The sequence below is a fragment of the Rhinichthys klamathensis genome, unplaced genomic scaffold (assembly GCF_029890125.1).
Source record: "Rhinichthys klamathensis goyatoka isolate OS25496 unplaced genomic scaffold, OSU_Roscu_1.1 h1tg000042l_1, whole genome shotgun sequence".
Lineage (NCBI taxonomy): Eukaryota > Metazoa > Chordata > Actinopteri > Cypriniformes > Leuciscidae > Rhinichthys > Rhinichthys klamathensis.
In genome coordinates, this window is record NW_026606589.1 from 2,840,951 (window position 1) to 2,860,524 (window position 19,574).

Here is a 19,574-nt window from a genome sequence, read left to right on the forward strand (position 1 = left end):
ACCAAATCTGAGGTGTGGTCATATTTTGTCTTTTACAAAAGTCCTGAGGGAAACTTGATCGAGGATGGTCACCTTGTCTGCAGAACAAAAAGTCGCTGCAATGGAAACACTTCAAATCTGCCAAGTCTTCTTGTGTGACCATCACCCAGTGTTATATAGCGAACGCAAGGCAAGTTAACTTTGACCTCAATACCAAAACTACGTCTGGGAAATAATTGGGCACAAAATGTTGTTTTGAGTTGAAATATTTTATCTCACTCACTTGAAATAAGCTTCCGCGAAGAAAAGTTTGCAGCAAGTGGCTTTGAGCCAAAGACGAACGAACAACTTCAAACAAGACTATTATTAAAGCAACACCAAGTAACTTCCTCAGCGGTCGCCCTACAGGTTGGAAGCAGAATTGTCCATTACCGCTGTCGTAAATAATTTAGCCTACCGCAGCCTACTGTCGCACGCTGTTTATCCAGCACCGGCTTTGGAATCAACAATGGCAGACATCCCAACCTGCAAGAAGTCATTTCAGGGAGGTATATCTTGGTGACTGGATTGTTGACGGGGGGGTGGCGGGTTGACTAGCTTTCGCGAAGCACACTCGCAAGGTCTCTCGCTCTCTCCCTCTCTGCCGTGCTAGCGCTATGTATGTTATGCGGGCAGTATGTTCTGTCTCACATGCGCGCTCTAGATTCCGGGAGATTTGAACTAATTTGCGGGCATCAGGGAGATGCTATTAATATGCGGGAGACTCCCAGGCCACAGACAATTTGAGGAAGTGGTGGGGGAAGTGACGTATGCCGTAAAGCAGTCGAGTTTTGTAGTTCTTTTTGTGCTCGGGTTACTACCCGAAACCCGAAGTTACATAGTGCAAGTAAAAGCGATACAGACCACGTCAGGCTATGGGAGATGTGTCATTTAACCTATTGTAAGTCGATGTACCATCACAAGGGTCTTGGAAATATATTATGAAGGTTGAAAAACTACATAGTGTTACTTTAAGAGTGACATTTTAAGGGGTAGTAATGTATAGATTCATTGTACACTTATTACAACGATTTTTTTTTTACCACATAATTACGGGGACATATTAATAATACTAATAATAATTCATTACATTTATATAGCGCTTTTCTAGGCACTCAAAGCGCTTCACATGGAAGGGGGAATCTCCTCAACCACCACCAATGTGCAGCATCCACTTGGATGATGCGACGGCAGCCATAGTGCGCCAGAACGCTCACCACACACCATATTGAATTGAGAATAATGTTTTAAATATTACCTGTTTATAAATCCATTTTGTACAGCGTACAAAACAATCGTCCAGACAAGATGATCACAACAATATTATCAAACTCTGTAAACAATAAATCAACTCTGATTTCATTTTCAATACAATCAAAAACGGGGGACGCAAGACGGCAAGTTGTATTTGAATGAAACAAGAGCGCGTGTGATACATGGATGTGCGCTGTGTAATAATGTGTTGCTATTGACGACGGGCATTATAAATAAGGAAATGTCACATGATTTCCATTACACGAGAGTAGATGTTAAACCTCATGCTGATTTGTACTCGGCTTTCGCCAAGATAAGCACAAACTAAGACGTAGCTTTACAGTAACCTATGCTTCTCTCTCTCCATCCATTTACGCTTCTTTCCATATGGTGATGTGAATCTCCTTCTGTCCGGCGTTAACGGCTGAAGTATACTTGGCGCGTCAGTACACACAACGGCTGCAACTACAGTGTGGTCTCCCCAGTGGACCAGCACGACAACCATCTGGATTGGGCCGAGTAGGGGACATCTCTAGGGTCTTCAAGTGGGCACCTTCCATCCTCAGTGTTTCGTCGACTAGCCCACGACACCTCAAGAGGGCTCGACAGTGACTCTGGCGTCCCAGAGTCACCCCCCTCCCTCCCCCACTCAACTCAGCCCAGCTTACTGACCTTTACATCCCTCCTGCTGCTGAGGTTGCTCCTTCCTCATAGTTCACATGTGACCTAACCACAATCTAACAATCTCTCCGCAACCCAACCATACGCGCCAACCCGTTTGACTAAGGCTGTCGAGCCCCACTGTCTTCGTTAAAGTAGTTTCAGTGGCAACGGTTCCGTATGGCATACTACCTACCGCAAAACACAATATCTGCCCAAACACCAACCCTCATTCACGCACTATACACAGAAACGTAATAACTGTAATTACTATGCAAACTATACAAATAAACCAACAGACTCTTCGAGTTTTTCAAGAATTCTTCTAAACCGTAGCATGGCGGCCTGTACCCAGCCAGCCAGAATCTTTCCGTCTTAACCACAGCCAGTTGCTGCTCCTCTCTGCTGCTTCAGATAAGTTCTTTACTGTGAGACGCAACTCTTGGCCACTGAATCCGACGTCTCTGAGGAACCGGGTTGAAGAGTGTGCCACAAATCCTCGACAACCCACTTCCACTGGATAAACCTGGACTCTCCATCCTCGCTGTTCTGCTTCAGTGGCCAGATGAGCATACCGCAGTTTCTTCCTCTCATATGCTTCATCTACAGCATCCTCCCATGGCACTGTTAACTCTATCAGTTGAACAATGCGTGCTGATCCAGACCACAAAACAATATCTGATCGGAGGTTAGTGGTGGCAATCTCAGGTGGAAAAATAAGCCGTTGATCAAGATCAGCCAGCATTTTCCAGTCCCTAGCAGCTTCGAGTTGTCCTGGGCGAGAATTGGTTTTAACACCTTTTCTTGGTGGTTGCTCGCTTGGGCGGAGGAATATTGTCTTCTGTGTGTAATGTTTTGCTAGAACAGGTGGCAACTTATTGGTTATGTTGCGCTTGCCTTCCAATGCTAAAGCCAAACATCGCAGTACTTGGTCATGGCGCCAAGTAAACCGACCTTGGCTAAGAGCCACCTTACATCCTGTCAAAATGTGCCTTAATGTGGCAGGTGATGAACACAAAGGACAAGAGGGATCCTCTCCTACCCAGAGGTTTAGGTTCTGTGGTGATGGGAGAACATCATATGTTGACCTGATAAGGAAACTGATCCTACTCTCTTCCATTGACCAAAGGTCTTGCCAGCCCATCTTGCGTTGTTCCACACTCTCCCATCTCATCCACTCTCCCTGCTTGGCCTGGGAAATGGCCGTTATACACCTCATCCTCTCCTCCTGCTTTCGCACCTCGTTGACTACCAGCTTCCTCCTTTGAGCTGGGCCTGCCTTGTGCCATTTAGGAGGAGCTAAACTGAGCCCAAAACCCCCTCATCCATGCTGTACCTGTCCCACGATATCACCAATTTGAAGGGCAGCCTTTTCCTCTACCACAGATTTCTTTGCTGACCACTTCCTACCAGTTTTTAACACAGGTGCTGCCTCCCTTACACATTTGTCGCGTGACTCTACTAAGGTCATTTCCAGTCTGACCTTGGCGCACTTAAACTCCTCGGTTAAAGCAGAGACTGGCAGCTGCAATATTCCTTTACTATAAAGTCCCACTCTGCTGAGGCAGCGTGGAACTCCCAACCATTTCCTGATTTGTATGAACTTATTAACGCTTCCAGCTTATCCACTATTGTCAAATAAACCTCGTACACAGTCAGTGGCCACAGCAACCTCGGCAGTAGACCAAACTGAAAGCACCAGAGTTTTAGTTTGCCTGGTAGAGCACAGCTGTTTATGCTCTTCAACCCTTCCACTGCTTGTCGTCTAACTTCTCCCACTCGAACTGTGTCCTTTAGATCCCCATCGTACCATCTCCCAAGACTCTTCACTGGCTTCTCAGAAACTGTTGGTATTGCCTCACCACAGAATTTAATCTTGCTTAAACATGCATAGAGCTACTTGTTGAAATGTTTTAAGTGAGCATCAGTTCTTTTTGAACACTTTCATCTCATTTTAACAAAACCGTGATAATATTGATAATCACAATAATTTTGGACACTATAATCGTGATATGAAGTTTTCATTCCGTCCCATCCCTAGTTCCGGATCACGTCAGTGATACACTGTTCATTTGTTCGCTGCTTTTTACTGCAGATTAGTTTTTAAACAAGACACAGTTCGACGCAGGATTTTCAGAGAGACTTAAAACAAATGATGATGCAGGGCCGACTATATTAGATCTGACAGTAATGACGCAACACAAAAGTGTGAGTAACAATGTTTTTGCCATGTGTCACTATTGCTTTGTTTGTTACAGATCATTTGATATGTACTTTACTTTCACTTTAATGAAAATGATGAACAATGAATATAAGAATAGTGTGATAAATGGTGGTATATTCATGAATACATTTTACCTACCCAGATAGCAACATAGTGTCAGCCCAGATCTGGGCCACACCTGGTACAGTACATGTGGATTCCACACGTGCCAGATGTGGGCCGGATCTCTATGTTGCTGTCTGGGTAGGTTTCTCTGATTTAAAAAAAGAAACAATGAGATGTATGTTATATGTATGAATATCAACAAGGCAACAACAAAAAAAAAAAAAAATTCTCAAGGAAACACTTTGATGCCACTCAGTCAAGCTCTCAAATCATTCAATTCGGTAGAGAAAAAACACAACAGAAACAGAATGTATGGACAAAAGGAGATAGAAATGAGTGAGTCAGTGTTGCAGTTGCCAATCATAATGTCTCAATGTCTCAACAACATTGCCATAACGTTGCTGTAACACCATGTGGCTGCAGCCGTTCACCATAGGACGGATATTTGCAGTGGAGCAGTAAACCCCTCTAATGCGTTTGTTTTTATTCACCACCTCTATCTTCTCCCATTCCTCGGCCCGGAGCGACGGGAGTTTATTCTGCACTTTTTCCTTCCCATTTAAAAGCAAGACAGCGGAAGAGACGTCTATGGAGCGGCTGCACTGCATAAGGCAGGATGAGAGGAAACAGACATCTGTGTTTGGGGTGAAATGTGGCTGAAAGACGAGATGAATTAAATGAATAGGGAGGGAGAAAGCTCAGGGGATGGAGGAGGGAAAAGCAAGGTCACAGACAGCGTGAAAGAAAGACAGAAACGGAAAAGCAGCCCACGCAATTAACACCTTCGCTCCCTGCCTCGCGTCCATTCACCAACACTCTCTTCACATCATACCCTTCGTTCTCTTTCTGCATCTCTCGGCTGATTCGGCAATAAAGATCTGTCTTGTTACATTCTGTAAGAACTGCAGTTGGAGAGCAGGTGAAATGATGGAGGGAGGGTGGGAATGGGAGAGAAAGTGTGCCTGCAAGAGAGAGAGAGAAAGAGAGAGAGAGAGAGAGAGAGAGAGAGAGAGAGAGAGAGAGAGAGAGAGAGAGAGACGGCTGTGAGACAGAGACAGATTGCAGCATTTAAGTGCCGCCCCAGGGAGCTGCTGTAGGTTGAGTGGGGAGAGAGAGAGAGAGAGAGAGAGAGAGAGAGAGAGAGAGAGAGAGAGAGAGAGAGAGAGAGAGAGAGAGAGAGAGAGAGAGAGAGAGAGAGAGAGAGAGAGAGAGAGAGAGAGAGAGAGAGAGAGAGAGAGAGAGAGAGAGAGAGAGAGAGAGAGAGAGAGATCAGGAAAGCCTGCAGAAGTTGAAGTTGCCATTGATGCAAATGCAGCTCGAGTGTTTCCAGCAGCGGCCATGTGTGTGGCTGTTTCTCCAGGCCCTTTACATTTCAGCACCGCATGTCGCATTCGCTCACTCTCTCTCTGATTGTCTCTATTAGGGTTGGGTGGTGTGGTGGGCCGTTTATACCGTGTAGCCAGTTGAGTTTGTGCTGTACACCCTTAAAAATAAAGGTTTCAAAAGTGGTGTTATTGCAGCAATGCCATAGAAGAACCACTTTTGGTTCCATTAAAAAAAAAAAAAAAAAACTCTTCAGTGAACAGTACGGAGACTCTATAGGGACCTTTGCAAAAATAAAAATATACAGACTTTCACGTGCTCAAGAGAAACTGTTGCGTGCGCACGCGAAACTATCGTGAGCACGAGATACGTTTCTCGTGAGCATGTGAAAGTCAGTATTTTTGCAAAGGTCCCTTTAGGGGCTCCGTAGAACAGTTCTTAAAATAACAAATTTTTTCTCAGTGTTAAGGAAATTTTAACAATCTAAAGAGAAAAAATTCATTATAAAGAACCTTTTGTGGAATATAAATATTCTATGAGTGTTAAAGCTTCTTCATGGAACCATAGGTGTCAATCAAGAACCTTTATTTTTGAGAGGTTGCTGTTCATGGTGGTGGGCTTTGCGCTATTTGCATATGAGAGGTATATGAGCAGGACATTGCGCAAAAAAAGTCAAAGAACTTCCTTGTATAGTGCAAAAGAGAGTTTGGTTCACCAATAAACACAATCACATCAATGTAAAATTCACTCACAGGTATATCACTGTATATACTTTACAGCGGTTTTGAATGATTTAACCAGTCTGAATTTAGTGTCTAATTATGTTTAGAGTTTTATATAGCAAATATAAACTTTGACTGTTATATCATAAAAAATGTAAGCTATATTATCGGCTAGTGATATATTAAAAGTTGCAAATCCCTCTACACTCTTAGCAAATCTGAATGTGTGATTGTTTTTATTGTCGCAACATGTAAACTGTATTATCACACAGCTAAACATTTATATTCAGTAAACTTTATTTTGCACACATACCGTATCATCGCATAACTCTATTTCTATATGTATGTCAATACATCTAAAAAAAATGTATTTAGTCAAAAAACATAATATTATCACAGGGCTTCATATAAAATGGGATCTATAAGTAGCCTATGCCCAACTTTATTCGCATACATAACGTTTCCTTTTGTCGGGCGATATATACAGTACTATAGCGAATCTTAACTGCTTGATTGCTTGTATCATAGCAAAATGTAAACTATTATAGATTGGCTCTCTGCTAAATAAGACTATAAGATATTAAGATATTATAAACATTAACAGCATGATTTTCTGTAAAGCTGCTTTGAAACTGTGTACTTAATTTGTAAAATGCGCTAGACAAATAAATTTGATTTGACTTGAGGTTTGAGTTTAGTTTTCAAGTGTTTCATAAAACGAAGCGTTTTTAGCCAGACTTTTTTTAAATAATCAGATTTTTTTAATAAAAATATAAAAATAAGTAAATTTCTAGTAAAAACAACTATATTGTGGCATATAGTATACCATTTCACAGTGATATAAGATCCAACCCAGCTCTACGGTTAACTAGAAAGTGCAATTCAGATTTGTTTGTGTGTGTATGTGTGTATATATATATATATATATATATATATATGAACTGTAGACCCACAAATCTGCCCAGTGGGAGTGATTTGTTCCAGCTGTCATATAGGTTATTCTCTTCTACTTTTCCACTCTGCTCATTTTACAAAACATGGATTGTCTTACAACATCTATCACACATGAGAATCTGTTCATGTGATGACAAAAGCATTTTGGGTCATATACAGCAATGTCACCTGACCTGACCATCATAAATAGCTCTGAGCTGGTGTAAGAATGTCATACTTAAATATGACCAGCTCCTACAACACAAATCTGGAGTATAAGAAGGAAAGCGTAATCACTACAATCAACTATATTTCCTTCTCTTCATCATGAGAAATGCTCACATGAACAGTCTATAAATCACATTCTACAAGCTTTTTAAAATATTTCATTGTATTACAATATTATTGTAATTAAAAGATTATTCTTGCTAGAATAGAGTTCAAATAATCTTATATAATCATATAATAAAGTTTTGTTTTAGTCATGAGTGCTTGAGACACTAGATCTCAGTTTAGATCAACTGTAAAAAGTGAAAAAAAAATTTTTCCAAAAAGTGAAATATACTGAAATCCTAATTAAAAACAGTTCATTTAAATAGGTTACCAGGCAAAACATTTTCCAATGTAGATATTTGGGAGGGGGAAAAAACGGGACACCTTAAAAACAAGAAATGAATAGGCCTTTGACTAAGTGACAGTATTTCAATATTTCTACCAGTAGGCATACTGTGGACTGATTAAATTGAACCTTTTAAGAATAATGTATCCTTGAATATTTCGTAATCCGAGAGTTGTTTTTGATTAATGTGGACATTTACACTGTAGCCTACCACAATCATTCAACTGATAGCTAGCGGGAAATTCGCGCCATATTCTGAGATAGTTCGCCTGTTGCTAAGGGGAAACAATTTAATATTCCAAATATACCACTCAGTGATGTCACAAAATGAAATTTCATGTAGCCTATAGGCTAAAATGTAGGCCTACCGGTATTCACAATTTTTTTTTTTCTACCAACTTTTTCCTGAATAGTGCGTTAGATAATATATGGCTTAAGACATTTTCCAAATATGTTAGAGTAGCATAGGCCTATCTTCAACCAAAAAAAACTTAGCGCAAAAAAAAAATGAATAAAGTTAGCAAAACCACTATGCCACTGATTCATGACAGTATCCTTTTTATTTATTCTGGGACAAGAGCGGAAAAAAGCGGAAGAAAAGCACACTTTCCACTGAGGTGATTTTGGCGGCTCGGATCAGATGCGTTTAGCTTCAGAGATGCGGTGGATGGGGGTGGGGAGGCTCAACGGATGAAAAGTGCAAAACAGCACTGCTGTTTTAACCTATGTGTTAAAGACGACTTTTCGAATAAAACATACTTGATTTTAGTTAAAATTGTGCATTTCGTCGCAAGTACTTGTCAAAATAGCTATTTCCCCCGAAGGCATATAACACCTAAACGAGACCGGCGATAAGAGCTCTACAGGAGACTTACCTGCAGTCACTGATGCATTTACTGCAATGACAAACCCCCGTGATTCATTCACTCACCTCGCTCATCTTGAAAAGCTGATGTTGAGTTTCCTTTTCTTTCTGTTAGTCTTTGGAGGTCCACAGTCACCTTTTCCCGCTCTTCTTCTCTTGTTCTTGGGTGCGATTATGAAACACGGCGATGATATGCGAGACGGAGTGATGTGTGGAGAGAAATCCAGCGGGCTCCCAGCGACGCGGCGCGAGCAGGGAAGAGCAGTGCGGTTGTACACGCGTGTGTGTGTGTGTGTGCGCGCGTGTATACCCCCTCCTTTCCTCACCCCTCCTCTCGCACTTCCCCACTCGCCCACTCAAACGCACTGAACTGCGAGGACATTGTGTGGTGTATAGACCTATTCAACGAAACACTTAGTCCAAAAAGCGTTTTGGAGCGAATGCAGCAACTCTCAGCTCATGTTAAGTAGCCTACATTTAAAAGTGCGTCTTTTAATAGTTTTGTTTTTATTTTATTTTATTTTATTTAGGCTATAATCTTATTGTTATTAATCAAAGAAAATGTGTAGGGTTGAAAATCAATTATCAACTTTCAACTTTTAATAGACTGCAGGAAATCCATTACAGTCCAAGAAGCCTAATCGGTTTATGGCATCTTTACAAAACTGATTATAGGCAACATAGGCCTACTTCTCCACACTACATAAACAACATTTAAATGCTGGTGAATATTCTTATAAATAGACTATAACCTATTAGGTCATAGTTTTCATAGTCATTCTTCTAGCTCTTCATATTAAGAAATTGGATTAAACGTTCAAAATACAAGTTATTATAAGAGTTTTTAATTAGGATTCAGGCAAAATTATCCCAAATGTCATTTTACTTTTTATTATTATTACTTTTTTTGCATCTTAAACTATCTTACTGGTTTTCAGCTGCCACTGTAACATCCAAGATTCGCTTATGAAGTAACATGGGTTTATAGCGCCCCTGTCTGATCTATCTATGTATGACAGCTTTAAGGCCTATATAAAGCAACTGTAAATGCATCATGCAGCACTAACAGTCATTTTTTATTTACACTGCATTGGAATGAAGGATACCATCTTGTCCTTTGAGTATATGGAGTATGTAGAGAATCTTGTTGAACCAGGAAATGTGGAAAAGTCTCCTGAAGTCTTAAAAAATGTGTGACTAGTTCAAAAGACTAGTTATGGCTTTAAAAAAAAAGTCATTCACCTCCCAAAATAAAGAACGAAGAGTAATCTAATGTACAAATGTGGGAAACCATAATTTACAGCAAATGAGACCGTAATGTAATTTATTAATTGCAGATTAAATCAAACATATTCAAACACAAAAATTACAACAACAACAAAAAGAGAGAAAGACATTTATTTTAAAAAGCTGAATAGTGTGTGTATCTGTCAGGAGATATTAAGTGATGAAGCACACGGGACAGGAGTAGCAAATGGATGGAATTAATCTTGTTTACTCTTTTACTTACGTTCTCCAGATATTACGTCTTACACAACATTTTAGGTTTCCTTTTCAAATTAGTAGTCCACAACACAATTCACTCATGAACACAATTACCACAGGTTTCCATGGCTAATATTTCTGGATGGCCATTTGTACAGTGTGTTTGAGCACACGTTTGAACCTCTCTGCGGCACCATTAGCTGCCAGGTAATAGAGAGAGGAATTATGGTGATTAATATTCCTTCCTTCCAGAAAAGCAGCAGACATACTGTAAACTGAACACCGTTATCAGTAACAATACTCAATGGATTTTTTATGGTGGCTGAAGACTGACAACAGAAACGAAACAACAGAATCTGTAATGACAGTGTGAGAAAAGGAGACCTCAGGCCATTTACTGTGATAATCAGTTAATGTTATAGAAAACCAGCAGTCGGATGCAGCAGTGTCAAATGGTCCGACAATATCCACAGCCACTTTCTGCCATGGTCCATCCGGCAGCGGCACCGGCTGGAGAGGAGCAGGATGTGATTTGACAGTTTTGTTATTGAGCTGACACACGTGGCAGGAACAGACAGCATCATAAACCTGAGCATCCATCCCACCAAAAGAGATCATGAAGACATTATTTGGTTCTCACCTCAACCTGATGTTCTTTGTGTGCTATGGAGACCAGCACATCCTGAAGATCAGCGGTGAGCCCTGGAAGACAAAGTTGTCCTTAACAGACAGTTCCTTTCGGAGTTTATAGTATACGGCAACATTCAAGGTCAACCATTAGAAATTGGTGTAGTGTTCGGTTAGTCGGTTATTATAGACTGATATTTAACGTCGCTGAAAAACTTTTTCATTCCTGGTCGCAATATCCAGCTCTCGCTGGATCCGCTCCTCGGCTACCAACGAGAGGAACGTCTGTACCTCGTCTACTGACCAGTCTTTATTAGGAGCTGGCCAGTCTTTAGACCACTTTTTTTTTTTCAAGCAACTCGTTCAATAAAAAATTTTCACACAAATAATACTGCGGTGGCTTTTGCTGACTATTTAAATCTAGCATGGTTTGGTGTCTCGTGTTGCAAATCGAATGACGCTGACGATTCTCTCTGACCAATCAGTGATCTGTAGTGTTTTCACGTCACATTTTAGTATCGGTACGGTACGCTTGGAACCTCAACAGAGGTGGTACCATTTAAAGCGAGCAGTGCCGAGCCGTACCATGCAGTGGAAAAGCACCACAAAGTGAGCAGAGCCGTACCGTACCATGCAGTGGAAGCGCGCCAAAGTGAGCCGTACCGAACCGTACCATGCAGTGGAAAAGTGCCATTAGTGGTAAGCAGGGTTCTCAGTGCCTGATGATCTGTATGTAGAGTGAAACGGTGGCCCCACAGATACGTATACCACCTCTCAACGGCCCAAATGCATGCTTGCGATTCCTTTTCCACCGTGGCATATTTATGATCAGCAGTAGACTGCGTACATGACGCAAAGACCACAGTTCGTTTACTGCCATCCGGGCAGACCTGAGAAAGTATGGCTCCCAGACCATAGTCAGAAGTATCTGTGGAGACAATCGTGTGTAGTGTGGGGTCAAATAATGCCAAAGCAGGGTTGTTTGCTAGCAGTCGTTTAACTTCGGTCAAACTTTGTTCAGCCTCTTTTAACCAGCTGAATCCATTTGGATCTTGTAGGCATGCACACACTGGAGCTACAACAGTGGCAAAACCAGGAATAAACGTACTGTACCATGACATAAGTCCAAGTAAGGAGCGCAAAGTAGATCCATCAGAAGGTGCAGGGGCATTGAGTATCACCTGTACACGTGATTCATCAGGAAGAAGACTCTCAGCTGAAACAGTATGACCTAGGAACAGCAGTCTGGGTTGCCGGAAGCGACACTTCTCTTTATTGACCTGCAAGCCAGCAGCTTGTAGTCCTTGTAAGACCGCATGATGTGCTTTGTCATGAATAGAAATGTCACGTCCATGGATGATAATGTCGTCCAGGTCATTTTTAACACCTGGCACTCCAGTCAGGATGATGGTCATCATATTCTGAAATGCCGCAGCTGCTGAAGCCAATCTTTAAAGAGCACAACAAAAACTGAACAGTCTAAAGTGAGTAATAAAGGCTGTGAGGGCCCAACTGTCCTCCAGCAGCAGCACTTGGTTGTAAGCATTAGTCAGGTCAATGGTAGAGAAAGAGAGTAGTTAGAGCAGTTAATCCATATGTGGCAATGTAAAAGAGTTCACGATCACTGCTTTAATTGGCTTTCTGAGGTCAACGCACATCCTAATCTTACCTTACTTGTCCTGCGTAACAACAAATGATGAAACCCATGCAGAGGCATCAATGCTTTCGATCACCCCATCTGCTTGCAAGCGATTTAATTCCTCTGACACAGCACTACGAACAGAGAGAGTGGCAGATGGCAAAGTTTTTGGCTCACAGGTGTGCCCTTTCAATCCAGCTTTATGCAATGTATAAAGTTTTTAGCACATCCAAGCTCGGTTGACTCAGCAGCAGTGCACTGAAAGACTGGCACAGGAGAAGCAGGCACAGGAAGGGCATTAGGAGGCAGGACTTGATTGTTTTCAATCCTCACATGCATCCCTCCTCATGAGTGGTGGTGTCCCTTTGTCCACGAAAAAGAACATAGGGACAAATAATGGTAATATAGGGAAATGTTTGCTGACAAACACCCAACCACCAGAATTTGGGCTTTTGAATAGGACACCTTCCTGGCAGTGTGTTGCGACAGCATAACATTATTGAAATGGCATGCATAAGTGCTGAAGGGCAGGATTGTACGGAAGACTCGGTGTCAACCACCAAATACACCACACAAGCCTGTGAGTCAGAAGTAGATACAGTCACTGTGCTTTGTAAGTGTGCTGGGAGTACAAGCTGAATATTCCATGTACAGTGTAATGCTGGGTAGATCATGGACGATTCCTTTATTTTGAACGAATCTGTACCGGAAACAGAAATGATTAGTTCACCTACCGAGTCTTCGGGTCCGAGTTGTTCGTTCATCCCCATGACAGCCCCATAGGCTAAGGCTATGCAGTCGGTACCAGAAACAGAAATTATTGGTTCACTTCCTGAGTCTTCGGGTCTAAGTCGTTTGTTCTTTTGTTATGTGACCTGATAGCCATGTTGGATGCAATACCTAACCTTCCTTGCAAACAAATTTTTCCATAACATTGATGTGGTAATAAAGAGATGGTTGCTTTAAACTTTATCCATATGATGGGGAAAATCACTTTGATAAAGAAAAGATAGGCCTACCTAAATATATTACAACATACAGTCAATAATAATAAAGTAATGTTGTATTCGTTGTAAGATATCTGAGCCGGTATACGACTCGGGACGATTTAGACCCGAAGACTCGGGAAGTGAACGAATCATTTCTGTTTCCTGTACAGACTGCATAGCTTCAGACTGGGGATGTGACGGGACAAAACAAAAGAACGAACGACTCGGATCGGGAGGTGAGGTGAATTAACAAACTGCATAAGCCTGAAGATCCAGCTAAGCAATTTATTAATCATTTCTGTTTGTCATAATTTGGCCTTGGCTGAGTTTTCTTGTTCGAAATGTGGTTAACGTTGTGTAAATAGATGTGTTGGGGAATTTGGCTATTAACATGTAACATTTTTAATTGCTGTATATTCTGCTGAAATGAAGGAAATTAACAAAATGACCTGAAAAAAGATTTGTTCATTTTGATTAATGCGATTCAAAGATCCGAGTCTGTAAAATGATCCGAACTTCCCATAACCAGTACAGTATAGTAATTCAATTTCACGGACCTCGCGCGTATTTGATTGCACTGAAGCACACATGTGCAGTAGATCGGCGTGTACACTTCTACACAGGCATTTATACCAAAAATTAAAAAGTAGTGGTATTGGCCTACTTCTGGAAAAAGAGGTATCGGTGAATGCCTAGTTAAAATAGAGGTAAAAAATTAACATTTCTAATGATGTATAGTGTATCAATATAAAAACCAACAATTAATGCTTTAAAAGATCATGATACCTATTACCTAATTTAAAATGTAATATGGGTTACATGAGCAAATGGTAACACGCCCAACTCTGTTGTAAAGCGTTAGGAATCACAAAATATAAATATCCTCTATACACCCCAATTTTTCCCCACCACTTTTGAAGATGTGGTGCCACCCTTGGTTATGCCGGTGCAGAAGTCTCAAACCACAGTCAATTATTCACTATAGAAAATGGAAGTAAAAACTGATCGATGAGAGCTAGCTGAATCTACTTACCGGTAAACATGTTCTGATAGCGCTATATAAGTCTAAATTCATTTTCTCAATATTTCTCTTTTGCCCATACACAGTGGGAAAAAATGAAAAGAGAAGTATTTCCTGTTAAACAAGTTGTTTAACAGAGAGCTGGTTTAGTCTGGAGGACTGTTGGGATGATGGTGTTGAAAGCTAAGCTGAAGTCCACAAACAGGATCCTCAAATAAGTCCCTGGTTTGTCCAGATGTTGCAGGATGTAATGCAGTCCCATGTTGACTGCATCTTCCATAGACCTGTATGCCCGATAAGCAAACTACAGGGGGTCCAGCAAGGGTCCAGTGATGTCCTTCAGGTGGGCCAGCACCAGTCTTTCCAAATGACTTCATAACCACAGACGATTACATGTTAGGTCTTACAATGGCAGGAAAATATTCATAATTCATTGATTCTCCCAACTAGGCCTAATTCTTTTTTCTTTAAAATTTTCCTTTCTAAAAAAAGCCTACTTCCAGGTTTATGGAATTGCACAGACCAGCCAGTCATGAGCATATCACTGAAAACTGAGACCCACACGGCATTTTATCACTAGATTTTAGGGGTGTAACGATACCCTCATGTCACGATTCGACACTACTGTCAGTACTGACACTAAAACTCTGAAAACTTGATTTTTTTTCTCACACAGTAATTTTTATTTTGGGTGAACTATACACAATATATATTGTCACTATGCACGAAACATATCGTTGCATTTTTGTATTGCGATAGATTGTGACACGATATATTTATACACCCCTTCTGGATTTACAAAAATAATTTTGCTTTTAAAAAGTGTTTTCTTTTGCAACATTGCAACACTGCAAGTCTAATCAACTTCCGACAAACGCAATCATTATTTGAAATCACTCAGTGAGTCATTTAATCACATATTACTGGAATGCTTTTGTCTTTCAATCACATTACAGTTTTGCACTTTTTTTGTTCACACTTGATGTGATCAAACCAACTTTACAAAATATGAGTCAGTTCACATTAGTGCACTGAATGTTGTTATGTTAACAATGGAAGGTAAAAATCAGAGAGGCAGGGTGCTGTGTAAGAGGTGGTGGACAAGGAGGAAGAGGATGAGAACAAGAAAGATAACCAATTGGTGGTGGTTGAGGAGACCCCTCAGACCCCCCCCCCCCCCCCCCCCCCCCTTCTATGTAAAGCGCTTTGAGTGCCGAGAAAAGCGCTATAGAAATGTAATGAATTATTATTATTATTATTATTATTATTATTATAAAGGTGTGGAGAGTGTTGTCAAGGCTGGATCCTGCACACCAGAGGGTTTTGCCCTTCGTCTGGCAAGGGACATCATTCCCTGTGATGTGGATGAAATCCTCTGGCCGGAGCCAGCATGAAGACTGAGGCAGAATAAATCTCTCATTGATCTTGATTTTGCAGTTGCACAACTCTTTTTGAGTGTACTATATGCTTTTCTTTTAGAGTTTTCTTTGACCTTTTGGGATGTTGCAGTTTGACTACTGCATTTTTACAGTATGCAAGTGCTGAATATACAGAAATTCAAAACTATACAATATTCAGTACAATAATATACCTGCAATGCATGCAGTATACAATAAACTGACCCTTGCCAAGTTATGATTGCTACTTTTTTACGTAACTGTGAAATTTGCTTACTGTACATTTTCTTCTGTAACCTCATGTTCTGGATGCTGTGTTCTCCGTTTTTTGATGTACACGTAGTGTCTAATGAATGCTCTGTATATGATGACTGATATGTGTATGATCTGAAGCTTTGTTTGATTTTGAGAACAGATTAAATGGTTTTGAAGCGATTGTTTGGTTTTGCCAGAAGACTCAGTGGTTTTGTGAATGTAGTTTGAAGATTTGGTGTTGTGTTTAATGTTGTGAGAAAATGTCTGTAGAAATGTGTCTTAGCAAAAATGATTTCACATCATTTCATATTTACAATCAATGCAGGGATTTCCCAACTTTTTTGTCAGCTAAAACCTCTTTGACCTATTATGTGAAGTTCGTTACCCTCTGAGAATTTTTTTAGTTAATAAGTTAGTTAAATAATAAAATTAAGTCAAAATAAATAATAATAATAAATTGAAGTTCATGACAGGTGCATGGTGATTTTTTAAAGAATGCACAAGCCTAGAGGACGCTGCAAGTATTTTTGAGCATCATGGCTTTTCCATGGACCATTGGTACAGCCAACACTATTGTCAGAGCTGCTCCTGTACCTGTCCAGGCAAATATCAGCACCCCTTTAGCCTCTATCCCGGGGTTATGTGCTCTCAATTAAACTGCTATACCAATATGAGCTCTCAATAAAACTACCAAATATGATAGTGAGAGTGCTTTCCACGTGAAGGATAGCATTTCCAATACAATAATTTGTACATTATCTCATTGGTTGCCTGGTCAGTTCTACTGACCAGAAGTTTGATTATGCAATAAAAAGACAGACCCAAAAGCAGAAAATACTGTAATGACACAAGTGAAATTTAAATGTGTTTTGCTAAATTCCACATGGTAAATTAAGGCAGCAGGTAAAATAAATGCCGCTGGTCCAACTGCCCCCTGCCGGCAAACTACTGTTACTGCAGCTGCTAGAGACGGAGCTAAAACAAGAACTGCAACGAGAAAATCTCCTTAAAGCAGATATTGAAACGTTATCACTAACGCACGCAATCACCACAAAAGCAGTAAGGTTACTGAATATGAGCATTGCCCCAAAAGACAGACACAGCTTCCGATATTGCTTTCATTCAAGCCAGATATTGTGACTTATTGTGTGAGAAGAAACTGTAGAGAAGAAATTGTGGTCTGGCAGAAGTGATCAGTGGTAATACAGCAGCAATAGCACAAACACGCCTAAGATATAAAACATTTTGCACATATACGTTTTCATGGACTTTTAGTTTGTTTCTTTCAGTTACCTGGGGCCTATACCATGGTTTAGGTGGCTAGCCAGGTATGTTTCAGTTTAGTTTGGGCCAACTCTGGGTTTTAGCCAACATGAAAGTGGTTTGGCGTTTAGCAGAGTGTTAATCGCCATAGTTTACGCTCCACCACGGCTAACCTGCTCCAGGGCAGGTTATGTTGCAGGTATGAGATTGCAAACCGAAATTGGACCAATCAGCTGTGCAAAGTGACAATGTCTGAGACAAAAAAGTCCCTCTCCATGTTTCTACTACAAATTAAAGGTCACAACATAGCAAATGATTTTTAAAGACAAAATCGTCTGGATTTTAGCAATGCTTATTTATAACAATAATTTTGTATGATTTAGATATTATTTATTTCATTATTATAGCCTACCCTTAATCCATTACACATGTACAATTTTAGTTTAACAATCGATTATTGTTAAGCACTTAGATTAAATAAATATTCATATACAAAGGTAATATAAATAAGCTTTAGAATCAATAGATAAAGTTATATAAATGACTGCATGTGAGCTTAAATGTTCAGTTCTCTCTATACCTATATCAACTGTATAAACTAACTTTTACTTCCACTGATATACAGTAGCAATACTTTTTATTTTAGTTGTCCTTTTTCAAAGACAGATCCTTTCTTCTTGCTGTGTAAATTTGTTTAAATTCTTAATATTTTTCAATCTAGTAATATTCTGCAGAAGAGAGAAGTGAATCGCACTGCTTCTCTTGCGAGAAGTGAATTGCAGTTTCACTGTTCCACAGCATGTGATTGGCAATTTACTACTGATGTCACACCTAAACTCCTAAACTCAGGATCAAAGACTGAGTTGACAGAGAAAGTTGTTGATCAGCGTCATGGTACCAACAAAGCCTGATTGGATTAGTTTGGTTTTGTCAACTCGAAACTAATCCAATACCCTGAGTTTGTTTAGATACCATCAAGGTACAGCCCTTGTTTTCCTTTGTTCCAGTTCCCTGCTCTTCGTTTGTTATAACGGTTTTTGATTAATAAGTTATCACCGGTTCGTCATTGAGTTAATTCACCGTGTGTATTTAAGTCCCTCATTTCATTTAGTTTGTGGTCTGGTATTGTTAATGTGTTTGTGACACATGCTGTTACGAAGCCTTTCTACTTGTGGATTACTTGAATTTGTTTTATTAATAAATTATGTTCTTTATTTGAACCTGTTTGAACTCTTTCATAATCATCTGGGTGAAACCATGACACATTACTGGTTTGGTGTTTTCAGTTCTGATGAGAGGGCGATTACCAAACCCCACCAAGTTAGACTCAATCTTTCATTTTCACTTTCTCGTAATGTGAAACACTCCTTGCTCAGTATTACTGCTCCTATAATGGTGAGAGGTTGAGCAGGTATCAGTGTTAAAGATGGTTACCAGAAATCCAGGAAGTCTCTCCAACTTCATTCCAACAGCCACTGTTAATACTAAAAACTGTTGTGTGTAGCAGCTCAAAAGAGACCAGTGCAGATAATAAATTCTGTCCTATTGCTTCAGCCAGTAGAACAGTAGACAATAGCCTGATAGAACATCTTGATCCCATGCCAAAATGGAAGGCAAAGATTAACCCTAAAAGAGAAACCGTTCCAAATGCAAAATTGTCAATGTAATTTTATTTTCTTGCACAATTAATGTGTTTGAGATGACAACAGCATTATTTTGCCAGCAGCCATATCACCCTGTAGCCCAAGACTGGTTGCCCACTGACCTGGTCAGTACCTGGATGGGAGACCTCCTGAGAAAACCAGGTTGCTGCTGGAAGAGGTGTTAGTGAAGCCAGCAGGGGGTGCTCACCCTGTGGTCTGTGACGGGGACACTATACTGTCAAAGAGCACCGTCTTTCGGATGAGACGTTAAACAGAGGTCTTGACTCTCTGTGGTCATTAAAAATCCCATGGCACTTCTCGTAAAGAGTAGGGGTGTAACCCCGGTGTCCTGGCCACATTCCACCCATTGGCCCTTGCCAATCATGGCCTCCTAATTATCCCCATCCACTGAATTGCCTCTATCACTCTCTCTCCTCTCCACCTGTAGCTGGTGTGTGGTGAGCGCACTGGCGCCGTTGTACTGTGGCTGCCGTCGCATCATCCAAGTGGATGCTGCACACTGGTGGTGGTT